The sequence below is a fragment of the Schistocerca americana genome, chromosome 5 (genome assembly GCF_021461395.2).
Source record: "Schistocerca americana isolate TAMUIC-IGC-003095 chromosome 5, iqSchAmer2.1, whole genome shotgun sequence".
NCBI lineage: Eukaryota > Metazoa > Arthropoda > Insecta > Orthoptera > Acrididae > Schistocerca > Schistocerca americana.
In genome coordinates, this window is record NC_060123.1 from 538,434,834 (window position 1) to 538,448,618 (window position 13,785).

Here is a 13,785-nt window from a genome sequence, read left to right on the forward strand (position 1 = left end):
AACTACAGCTAAACACATCATTATGCACATGATACATTGACAAGGAAATAAACGAGGTTTCAGTTCACCGTATACTGTTGGCCATGTGAATCGCAATATTGTTGACCTGTCACTCGCTGTATTGGCGTGAGAAGAAGCGTGCTGCGATAGAAAAGGAATGAGAGAGAGAGAGAGATAGAGAGAGAGAGAGAGAGATAGGATAGAGACAGGAGGGAGGGGAGGGTGCAGGAGATGGAGGGTGGGATATATGGACTGTTCGTATTTGTTGGGAGGTAGTATAGGAAGATGAGAAAGCCGTATTGAATAAGGAATTATCCGCAAGCACAGAAATGGCTTTGTGTTGCTGTATCTGAGAGAAAAAAAGCTATTAAAGGGAATCCAACGATGTAGGCTAATGAGCGATATCGCATCGCGTACGCTGTTTGCTTACATCACACAAGCTTCACTTAATGGTGCGCGTAACAAACGTTCACTCTGCGAATCGATAGCTGTACGGAGAACTGTCGTAAACAACTTTCCAGAACGTTGCACGCAACAGTGCCTTCTCTGACAAACCCGAGCCAAAACAGATTTCAAAATCAGAAGCAGAAACATTTATTTTTCTCGCGTAGATATAGCACTTTTGACAGTATTTGCTCGTCCTGAAAAATACTGAAATAATTTTCGTTCTTTCTCTGAGAGTAGCGAAGGTTTGAGAGGCGAGATAACCGTCGTTGAAAGCCTTCGATTTCGTGTTATTCTTTCTTTGTTTTCCTTAATCCCTTTGGAGAGGTTATGGTAGGAATCATGTAGACAGGTAGAGAACTCACTTAAAATTTATTTATTGGCCCTTGGCGTTAATCATTTCACCACATATGTAAGTAATGACGGACTTGGTATACAAATCTCAATATACAGATTAGGGACTGTAAATTACTTTAGTACCACACTTCCTGCAAGCATACATTCAACGTAGCCCCAATATCATATAGTCTCACGTGGGATCATTTGACTTACAACTGAATATCCGCTTCTTGCAGAAGCAGACTATACCTACAGGTCTGTTGTAGAGAGCTGCGGAAATAGGTCAGTCACACATGTGGGTTAGAGAATTCCTTGGTCTGATCGAAGTCTTAGAGAAATTGCAGCGATGTCTGTCAGGGACGCGAACGTCATGGTAGCACATGGGTGAGGACTGCTATCTCAGTTAGATGGACTTCGCAGTACGGGGATGGCTGAACATTCAGTCTACAAAGATGTAAAGAACAAAAACCGAGAGCTAGCTGGAAGCGCGTAATAGTTTTGGTCTGACGTCTTGATAGCTTCACTTGGGAGCCGGAAAGCTCGGTTGTATTGCGGCATAAGGTCTGCATGTGATCTGTTGTGAGATTTTCTAAGTCCATGGCCATTCTTGAAGATCATAAAAATAAACTATTTGAGGAATCTTGGTCAAACTGTAACGATTCATAACCAACAATCCCACATGTTTCAGGACCGTACGATACTGGGAATAAAAAATCTCTACCAAATGGAATCATCAGGTGTTTACTTCCAATGTCGGAAACCTAAATATTTACCTCGGGGAGAACTACAGATAAATAGTCGTCTTCGCTTTGCGGCAGGAGATAAGTATCGTCACCTACAAGCGCTGAAGTATTCCAATACTGAATGCTGCACAAATCAGAAGCTCCTCTGCAAGAATTACGGTTTTTTTCAGTTAAAAGGTCTGTCACTAACATCTTGCCTTAAAGATCATATTTACATCGAGAGCACTTGAAGTGTTCTCATACGGTCTATTCCCAGTTTCGAACACCTTCTTCCTCTGCCTTTTACATATTAGGCATCTCGATCTTTTCTGCTCTGTTTCATCTCTCAGCTGTCCTTCCTAAGACTCTCTTTCTTTCGCATGTGAATTGTGAGAGCATCATAGGAATCCTCGAACCGTCCAGATGTATTCACTAGTTCTATCAGTGATCTCTTATTATATTATTTACCGCATAACTATTCATTTCTGGTCTAAGGTTTTCATTAGGAATACTGTCCAACGTAATGCAACAATTGACTTCTCTTAAAAATTTCATCTCAGCCTCCTATCCAATATTTTATAACACAACTACAATGCCTTACCATGAAGCAGGTAGATCGATCCTGATCTGGTATTATTTTTATGTCTGCTCGTGTATTTTTAATGTTATGCTTACAGTGACACATAATCAATAATATCTCTGTGATGTAATATTTACAACCTTATCTTCATTAAAACCGATGTAGCTCCCTAGGTGACTGAGGCATTGAACTTGTTCCAAAGTCTGACTGCCGGTGGGTGGTTTTGTAACCACAACGACTAAGCAGTGTGTTTTATTTACCTGGCTATCCCAAATAACTTTTGAAACTTAACACAAAATAAACTTCGACTGTCCTGTACTACCAGCTGGGGTACTCTGGGTTGCGTCAACTTGTTGGAGGTGACAGTAAACAAATGCAAAAACAAGGAGAATGCACTTCGGCCATTCAGTCAACCGTCTTCTGTTGAGGATCTGAGTGAGTACAACATACACCAACGAAAAGAACGTACTGATGCTGTTCACGTATGCAGAATGAGATCAGAATATCAAATGCTTACTGTCTTCCGGTCTACGATGAAGGGACATGTGTTGTAGTTTTAAACAATATATGAGGTGTGGCTATAAAACAACGGCACTGATGCTGTCACAGGATAAATACGCATGCGCCAAAGACCAATGGCTGATATGTGTGATCTCAGTCGAATGCGGCATCTCTGGCGTCTCTAGACAAATCAGTGTGACCGTGGCCTTCCTTTGTATAACAGCTGATATTTTGTTTTGCCAGGAAAATGATAAGTGGAATAACAGAGCAACGAATTGTAGTGAACTTTCAAATGACACTTGGAAAAACTGCTTTTGAAACATAGAAGACTGGTTATCACGTACGGTAGTTTTCCAGTGATTCAATCACTTCCATGGTGGACAAGAATACGTTGAAGATGACTCATGACAGGACACCCTTCATCAAAAATTGTTGGAAGTATTGAAAAAGTGGGTGATCTGATTCGATTTGACTGTCGGTTGAGTACTGGAACTGTAGGAATTTACAAAGACCGTGTAAGGCAAATTTTACATGACCAGTTTAACATGAGGAAAGTGTGTGCGAAAATGGCGCTGAAAATTCTAACAACGAAATGGAGCTGGTGAAAATGTTTGTACTGACACTTTCAATACCACAGAAATTAATTCTAATTTTTGAAGAGAATGATAACATGTGAAGATTTTTCACTTACGATCCTCAGATACTAAGCGTCAATCGATACATTCGAAGGGACCGCTAAGAACGAAAAAGGCTTGAATGAGCAAATCAAGATTCAAAGCGAAGATGAACGTTTTTACGACATTCATGTCACTGTGTATCTACACCGGGATCCTGGAGGTGATAATATGCATCAACATCATCGCCTTGAGATTCTTACTCAACTGAATGAGAAAGTGAGAATGAAATGACCCGAGTTGTGGCAGAAAAAGTCATGGGTTCTGCATCAAGACAACACACCGGCTCATCTCGCATTGTGTATTAAGTACGTCATCTTCGTATGAGACTACCTGCCTTATTCGCCTGACCACCATGGACTTCTGTCTGTTTCCGAAGCTCACTTCTCTGTTAAAAGGAAGAAGATTTCAATTCGTTAAAACAGTGAAAGAAAAATGCCCTTCTCATTAAGGAGCTCACTGAGAAAGACTACCAGCACTGTTTCCAGCAATCGAAAATTCGCATGGAGCGTTGTAAGGGTAGAGGAGGGGCGTATATTGAAGGTGAAAATAAATATGTGCGTTTCTGAAGTAAAGTGTTTTACAGTAACCGTCCCGTTGTTTTATAGCCACACCTCGTATTGTATGCTGTAAAGGCTGTCCTTGATTAAAAACTGAATCTTCATTAAATTATGCTATTGTAATTATTGGTGTGCTCACGCAGAGCAGCTCTACAGCAGCAGGCAGAATCTTCATAACAACCCACCTTCCCGAACGATGTTCCCTCGTTGAATGTAACGAGCAGGGAAACGATGTGTTTCAACGCAAGACAACGTACATCCGAAGTCACCAAAGCTACTGTTCTCGTTCCTGTTTCAATTTGCATGTATCCTCTTTTTTTTTTTTTTTTTTTTGTTTTGTTTTGTAATCAGTCTTCTGACTGGTTTGACGCGGCTCGCCACGAATTCCTCTCCTATGCCAACATCTTCATCTCAGAGTAGCACTTTCAACCTACGTCCTCAACTGCTTGCTGGATGTATTCCAATTTCTGTCATCCTCTACAGTTTTTGCCCTTTACAGCTCCCTCCAGTACCACGGAAGTCATACCCTAATGTCTTAGCAGATGTCCTATCATCCTGTCCCTTCTCCGTATCAGTGTTTTCCACATATTCCTTTCCTCTTCGATTCTGCACAGAAACTCCTCATTCCTTACCTTATCAGTCCACCTAATTTTCAACATTCGTCTGTAGCACCACTATTCAAATGCTTCGACTCTCTTCTGCTCCGGTATTCCTACAGTCCATGTTTCACTACCATATAATGCTGTATTCCACACGTACATTCTCAGAATTTTCTTCCTCAATTAAGGCCGATATTTGATATTAGTAGACTTATCTTGGCCAGGAATGCCTTTTTTGCCATTGCTAGTCTGCTTTTGATGTCCTTGCTCCGTATTTCATTGGTTATTTTACTGCCTACGCAGCAGAATTCCTTAACTTCATCTACTTCGTGACCATCAATCCTGATGTTAAGTTTCTCGTTGTTCTCATTTCTACTATTTCTCACTACCTTCGTATTTCTTCGATTTATTCTCAGCCCACATTCTGTACTCATTAGCGCTACGGTCGCAGGTTCGAATCCTGCCTCGGGTATGGATGTGTGTGATGTCCTTAGGTTAGTTAGGTTGAAGTAGTTCTACGTTCTAGGGTACTGATGACCTCAGCAATTAAGTGCCACAGTGCTCACAGCCATTTGAACCATTTTTTTGTACTCATTAGACTATTCATTCTGTTCAACAGATCACATAATTCTTCTTCACTTTCACTCAGGATAGCAATGCCATCAGCGAATCGTATTATTGATATCCTTTCACCTTGAATTTTACTTCCACTCTTGAAACTTTCCTTTATTTCCGTCATTGCTTCCTCGATTTACAGATTGAACAGTTTGATCAGTTGGGGTGAAAGGCTACATCATTGTCTAACAATCCTTTTAATACGAACACTTCGTTCTTGGTCGCAAACTTTTATTATTCCCCCTTGGCTGTTCTACATTTTGTATATGACCCGTCTCTCCCTCTGTGTGACCACAGAACAGCTTGAACAGAAGAAACTTATACAGACTTCACTGTAACGCATCACCATCGCTTCTACACGTAACACCAAGGACTGGACGGGAATGATTTCCAGCCTCTTGTACAGTTCTGTCAGTGAGCATAGTAGCAAATCCTCTCAGACCTTCTTCTCCATTGTTCATTTTACTGATGAATTTATCGAACAACGGATAGGGGAATGAACAGAGCTAAAATACACAACCTAGAGAGGTGGAACATCAGGGTCGATGGGGCGTTAATATCTGACGTGGGATGCTTGGTAATAGAATTATTCTTACTGATTTTACCCGCGAACAACCATTTGCTGTATAAAAGCATGACCACATTGAAAATTTGTGCTGGAACGGCACTCGTACCCGGATTTCCCGGTTTACGTAAGCGCCTCGTTTCGGGATGCAACAGACAACGGCATCGTCAGCGAACAGTATCATAGTCTTCTAAGAACCAGAATGTTTATATGGTATCAACACTATGTCCAGAATACTATGCCTAGCATGTATCTCGTGTTCTGAATCGAGTATCTATCCAAATAGATTGGTCCTGGAGGAAGAGTGGTCTGGGCTGCCTGGTCTCCCGATTTAACTCCTCTGGACGTTTTCCTTAGAGTATGCGTAAAATAAACCTTTCATGACATTCCTACAACTCCAGAGAATACGCAGAAACGTATCATTCTTGCTTTTAATTCTCTTCAGCTGACAAGACTGGAAGCAGCGACAAATTCATTCATCCAACGCGTGGACAAATGTACTGGTGTTCATAGTGAACACTTTAAGCACCTTAGAAGCTGTATCCCTTTTTGTCCCGACAATGGGTTACAGTAACAGAAAATTGTGATGAAGATTACCATTTTTTCATACGAAGCTGAACGTTAAATTTACATAAATAACAGATACGGTTTCGAACACCTCCCACCTCCTGAGGAGAAACACTGCATTACCAAATAACCATATAGGGTGCCATTTTAAAAAGAGTGCGTTGGTTCGTATCTTTATGAGACACAAATAGACAAGAAAGGCAATTATGATCTTTGATCCCCCTCTGGTAGCTAAACAACCTTTCATTTATTGATTAGTACATTGTCATTCCAGACCTAAGCTCCAAATACTAATTTAAAATAGAGATTAAATAGTAATCACATGAAAGATCAAACAGTCTTAGTTGCAAAACTGGCTTATTTATTTATCCCCCAGATGTGTTTCGGCTTGTACAAAGCGTATTCAGTTTGGCGAGAGTGAAGAAAAGAAAGTCTTTCACGTAAATGGCATGACCTCGATTTAGAAAAATTGGACTAACAAGAAGAGAAACAACTTGCTGGAAAAGCAGGCAACACATCCAAACAAAATTTAAAAATTAATTAAAAACACCGTACTTGTGTGGAAGACGTTATATACACTGGAAATCGCGCTTAGAACGCACGAAGGAGTCAGCAGGTAGTTTCCCTTGTCAACATTTCTTAAAGAGGCCTCGCGTGATGGGCTGTAAGACGTATCACCTCTGTAATAGCAACAAATTATTCAACAGTCAGTAACCAGCTTAGTCTCATGTATATATGTATAAATAGACCGCAGAGTACCTTGTCAGACATGCAGCTTCGTCCACATCCGCTACAATGGGATCTAGTCTACGTAGGTGCGCCACAAGTAAATACATAAGAGATGAATTTGGTCTTTTTCCCAACTGTGCATATAGTATTGGACGTAGAAAAGTATAAAAAAAGTGCGTGGCTAGTGTACGCAGCTGACAATAGCTGGCTCATGTAGGCGATGCGTTGGTGTAACTGTTAGGTTTGCAGATGCAATCACAAAGACAAACACGAAAAACAATAAGGCCATATAAAAAAAAAAATCTTGCTTAAAATTACAGGTAAATTTACGAGTCTAAATAAATTAAAATATATGTATAAGATTATATGTGTTGTGGCGAAAATGAATAAAAGCTGCAAGAGGCAACGTAGATAACTAATTTCTCAGTGGGTCAGGCTGAAAATTATTTCGCACACTTTCATCACCTTCCATCAAAATTAAGTTACAGATGCGCAAAACAGAGTCATATTGTAATCAGCAACCTCAAAGAGTAAGCGTGAATGAGTGTTGTGGTAGTAACTGAGACAAAGTATATTCCATTAGAACAAAGACATAAAATTGCTGGAAAGTAAGGGTCAAATGTAGTATTTCATGAAACAGTAGCACATAAAATGCAAATTAGTAACCGTCACACATTTCTACTATGTCGGATAAGATCGTCGGATGATTGCTCCCAATCCTTGCACTGGTTTTGCTTACAGTCCGAGAAAGATAAAGACCACACATGCTTATCTCGCTTCACACAGAGATTAAATGCTCAAGGGCAGGCTGTCCCCTGCGAATGAAATAGTAATGCAGGAAACCTGTCACGTTCCACTGTGGGAATGACAATGCCAGTTTTCAGCTCGAAGTCCCAGCGGGAATGTCAGCGACCGGGTTTCAATTATTCACCCCGCCCTGACACCCCCTCCCAATCCCCAGGGGCGCATTCCTCAGGCCACCCCTCGGCCTGGCGCAGCGGTCGGATAAAACGGGCCGCCGCCCCCGAGCCCTGGCGGGCGGTTGCCCTGGGGAGTAATTAGCGGCCACCACAAAGGGACGGCCGGTCCACTCTAATTCCGCATATCGGTCGTAATCGCCGCTTGCCGTACCGCCTCTCGTTTCTCCAAGGCAGTCCCTGCTTTAACGAGCGCCAATGCAAAGAACTTTCCTGTCTCAGGATCGCTGTATAAGCTTAACATATAGCGATCGATTCACACTTGTCGGAACGGACCGTAACGTCGAACCATTCCACAATGCATTTCAAATGGCGGCATCCTCACCGGACATCACTGGAACAAGGGAGCGGGACGTCAGCGTCAAAGTTTCCGCGAAAAAAATTTCCGCGCTGGGAGGAGAGTGGCGCCGTCTGCTAAGACTCATGTTCTGGAAGTGAATTTTCAGCTTTTCAAACTTCTTAGTAGTGCTTTCGTTGTTTGCTTTTTTTCGTGACACGATGGCAAATTTCGTTGTGTACGACTTCGTACACAACAGTAAGGAGAGGCGCGGTATAGAATGTTGTAGCAACTGTCGTCGTAGGAAAGCTGGACAGGAGTAGAAATGGTTAGCGAAAAAGTTAACACAGTACATCTACATCAACATCTACAGCCATACTCCGCAATCCACCATACGGTGCGTGGCTGAGGGTACCTCGTACCACAACTAGCCTCTTCTCTCCCTGTCCCACTCCCAAACAGAACGAGGGAGAAATGACTGCCTATATGTCTCTGCACGAGCCCCAAGCTCTCTTATCTTATCTTTGTGGTCGTTCCGCGACATTTAAGTTGGCGGCAGTAAAATTGTACTGCAGTTGGCCTCAAATGCTGGTTCTCTAAATATCCTCAATAGCTATTCACGAAAGGAACGCCTCCTTTCCTCTAGAGACTCCCACCCGAGTTCCTGAAGCATTTCCGTAACACTCGCGTGATGATCAAACCGACCAGTAACAAATCTAGCAGCCTGCCTCTGAATTGCTTCTATGTCCTCCATCAATCCGACCTGATAGGGATCCCAAACGCTCCAGCAGTACTCAAGAATAGGTCGTATTAGTGTTTTATAAGCGGTCTCCTTTACAGATGAACCACATCTTCCCAAAATTCTACCAATGAACCGGAGACGACTATCCGCCTTCCCCACAACTGCCATTACATGCTTGTCCCACTTCATATCGCTCTGCAATGTTACGCTCAAATATTTAATCGACGTGACTGTGTCAAGCGCTATAGTAAACTGAAAATTTACTTAACTTTCATTTCTCCGAGTGTATGCAGGCTATTACAAATAATGCAGCGAGAAATAGACTCCAGCTCTCACTGTCAACAAAGATGAAGTTCTTTGAACTAAGCACCAACGATGACGTCAGGAACCACGACTAGGCGGTATCAGCGTAGCAAAGTGGCTCCGAAAGCAAGCGGATGTCTGGCTGCCGCCGGCGGTCCTACAAGGTTTGTTTAAAAAGTAATGATACTGATTTTTTGTTGACAGGACTGTCCTTCACAGCGCGCGCTCGCCCGGGGGGCTGTTGCCTCGGCAGCATCGTGTGTTGAGCGGACTTGTCGCAGAGTCGTCGATCGTGGCACAACATGCTGCAAATGATCAAGCAGCCTTACGCCATCAAGTTTTCTTCGAAACTAGGAAAATTTTACACAGAAACGTTGGATATGTGTCGGCAAGCCTACGGCGATGATTGCCTGTCAAAAGCCCAGGTTTTCAGGTGGTTGAAGAGCTTTAAAGAGGGCTGGGACGTCGCTGAGGACGAGCACCACTCCGGACGCTCTTCAACCGGGAAACCGTGTGCGTGTTTTATTGAACACCGACCGTCGGATGAGTGTCAGGATGATAGCAGAAAACCTCGGGCTTGATAAAATTAGTGCCTAACATCATCACCAATGATTTGTCGGTGGTGAAGATCTGTGCCATGTTGGTCCCAAAGATTTTGTCAGAAGTTCTAATGCAAACATGTGTGAGCGCCTGTCAAGACAATCTCAAGTGCCTTGAAGCTGATGTGGAATTTTTTGGTAACTTTATCACCAGAGTCGAGTCCTGGGTGTTTCAGTACGACCCGAAGACAAAGCGCATGAGTGCCGAATAGCACACTGCAGCATCACCAAGTCCAAAAACGGCTCGCATGAGCAAATCGGAGGTGAGTGCCATGTTGATTGTGTTTTTCCACGTCAGGGGCGTATTTCATTATGAGTTTGGGCTCAAGGCCAAACTATTGACGGTGTTTTTATTCCGAAGTTCTCAAGAGATTGAAAGGCAGGGTCCGTGGAAAAGGTCCAAGCTGCCACGACGAGGGCTTTGAAGGCCATCCCGCACAGAACGTTGCGGCAGAGTTTGAAGCGCGGAAATCTTGCATGCAGTGGGTTGTTGACTCTCAAGGGTCATACATTGAAGATTACTAAGTGGTTGCAGCGATATCTACATTAAATGTTGATTCACAAGCTCAGTCTCATTACTTTTTATACAAAACCTGTATATTGTGGCAACAGTGGCCGGCCGCGGTGGTCTAGCGGTTCTAGGCGCTCAGTCCGGAACCGCGCGACTGCTACGGTCGCAGGTTCGAATCCTGCCTCGGGCATGGATGTGTGTGATGTCCTTAGGTTAGTTAGGTTTAAGTAGTTCTAATTTCTAGGGGACTGAAGACCACAGATGTTAAGTCCCATAGTGCTCAGAGCCATTTTTTTGTGGCAACAGTGGGCGCTTGTGGTAGCTAGCTCCTGGGGCATGGGTCAGCGGGCATGCTCCATTGGGTACGTTTGATCAAGTCTGACCGCTGTCAGCGTCTGTCGGAAACTTGCAGTTTCATTGCCAACTTTGATGCCTGTGGGAATGTATCGATACATGATATCACAGTTTCCAAGTGGTCTTAGACATATTTTCCACGAGTGTTATTTTACAAAAATTACCAGATGTCAGACAGCTAAAAATCGTATCTTGTTACAAAGTCTGGACAAGGGAGAGGTGTACACTGTGCGTAACTAGTTGCTTAATTCAGATACCATATTCCGACTTGTGTGATGGGTGGTATCTGATGGACACGCATTCACTGTTTCGTGCTGGATCAAGCGAAGTAGCGTATTGTCGTTAATGTGAGTAGACCACTGTGTGATGGTGGCGTCAGCTTTCATTCCATTAACGTCCAATGTGAATAGAACAAAACTGGCAGCGTTCACAAAGACCTTCATCAGAAGGGCATGTGACGCCAACATGAAGGATTCTCAGGATAACTACACCTACGTCTTATCTCACATTCTATTGGTTAAATTTTGAAATGTCCTAAGGTTAAATATGCAATGTTTAGGTTACGTACGATGGTTTATGGCTACAAACTGTGAAGATAAATAAGATTCAATGTCAGATGAGTGACTGAATTTTAGATATAATGACTGAGTTTGTCAAAATGTATGACGTACAACAGGAAGTATGGCATGACATGACTCATTATAATGTTTCTAATGGTTGGTGCAAAGATTTCATGCTCAGGTAGTTTACAAGGATCTGTTCTGTGCCGGTGTGGTTTCCATTTATCTTACTGTGGTGCTGCTGGTAGAAAATGACACAACACGTTGTCAGGTTTGACACTCTCCGAAAATAGATGTCTCATTGATTTTGGCATTTAGTGTTAGCCAAGTGTTCTACATTCACGTTTAAAATAACCAAGGATTAAGAATAAACGTATTCTAGAGAAAAGAAATCCCTCAGCATCCGCTGACAAAGGCGATTTTGCCGACAGTCCGATTACTGAGGGTGAATGAAGGAAAATTTCACCTTCAGGTTTGCCTAAGGGGAGAAGTAACAGAGGTGTAAGGTTCCTAACCACCTTACTTTTGCGCCAGTGTGTATATTAGCTCAGATTTTTCGAGAATATCTTGAGCAGCGAATATCTCTGATGACCGGAGGATTTACGGACCAATATCGATAACATAAGTCGGTTCCAGAATCCCGGACCATACACTAACTATAAACTCAAATATTTTTTTCGTTCCTCGAGAGAAATAAGCTTTTCTCAGATAATTGGCATCTGTGAAACATAGTTTTCTTTATTCATACTCATCCAACAATTGCAGGTGAACAGACATATTCCACTCACTCTTGATTTTACAAAGGCATTTGGCGCTGAAACACGACATCAGCTACGAACAGTAGGGGGTCTATGATGCATATTCGACGAATATTTCGTTATAGAACTTGGGCGCTACAATGGACGCGAGGTGTTCTACTGAAGTGAAAGCAGCATAGATTTTGCTCCAAGGAGGCGTCATAGGGCGTCTGATGTTTCCAATATACACTGATGATTTATCAGATGGGATTAGCAGGACTATAAGACTGTTCGCAGATGAAGGTGTTGTCTATAGGAATCTTAAGGAAATGAAGGAAAACTTGAAGAGATTTCCATTTGCTGTAATATAGGGTAGCTTTCTGTAAATTTCGAGAAATTTGAGATAATACAACAAAGAGAAAGAACCCGGGAAGTCAGGTTACAACTTTACAGGTGACATTCTTGAGCACTCCATATACTGAATATTTTAACACTAAGAAGCGATATGAAATGGAACTATCATGCTGCTATTATTATAAAAATTCTTTGCAGCCCCTACGAACGCGTAACGGACATGCTCGGGGAACTTCAAACGGAATACTAGGAAAAATGACGACGCAGTTCTTGAGAATGCCAGAGGAAGTTTAGAGCTTTGGCGTTCCAAAAAGACAGGGACCATTATGCAGCCACCTTTGTGAAGGGATTTTGAAAATAAGGCAACAAAGAATAGGTTTCGCACAGACAAATAATTTTGCCTAGTTCTACTGGCGAATGGGATAAGACGAAAATCTGTGATATAGGTACAACATACAATCTGCCAAGTACTGTACAGTGCTTTATGGAGAAAATACATTACCTGACGAAAAAAGGGAAGCACCCAGAAGGGGGGAAAGAAGCGAAATGAAACTTCACGTGATGGCATGTTATTTCAGTGCTTACAATATCGACTCATATTTACAAAAAATTTGGCAGTGTTACGCCAGTTACCTGTACGACGTTACACTCTACCAGACCTGGATGCTTGCACTGATTCAGTTAGAGAGCTTCTAATAAAGCCGCTGTATCTTCTCCAGGGTCAAGGCAAACCACGACCGTTGTAACTGGTCTCTGATGTCCGGGATGCTGGCACTGGGACAGAACTGACGTCCGAGCTGGTCTCAAACATGTTCCATCGGGGATAGATTTGGGGATATCGCTGGCCACCAGAGACCTAGACATACATGCCTCAGGCGACCGGATATTGTTGTCTTGAAAAATAGCGATACAACACTGTCACAAGAGATGTAACGCGTGAGGAGGCTTGATGTCCATGACGTACCGCTGTACCGTCAGAGAAGCCTCCTTCATTACAAACCGTGACATGAAGTCATACCCGACAGCTCCCAGACTGTGACACATGAAGCAGCGTTGGAAGAATTGGACTTCTCCCACGGTCCCCACAATAATCATCAGCAGTCCTCCCTTCCCAGTCACGGCACCACTCCAAACGCAGCCGTCTGTGTTCTGGTGTTAACTGCAGTTCATACACGGGCCTGTAGTTACCTACTGCAGCCTCTGTAAGTCTCCGAACGAGGGTGCAGAACAACACAGATCGTTGCAGGGAGTCCATTACTTGTTCTCGGATGGCGGCCTCTGATGTGAAGGGTTTCCGATGTCCTTGGTGCACAATACAATGATCCTCCCTTGTGATTATCAGACGTGGTCGACCGAACCTTGTCGGCTGTCAGATCCGAATGCCCAACAAATCAGGATATTACATGATTCGACAAGCCCGTCAGAAGGGGGCCCACAATGAGGCCTGTTTAAAAATATGAGCGGTGCTGGAAATGC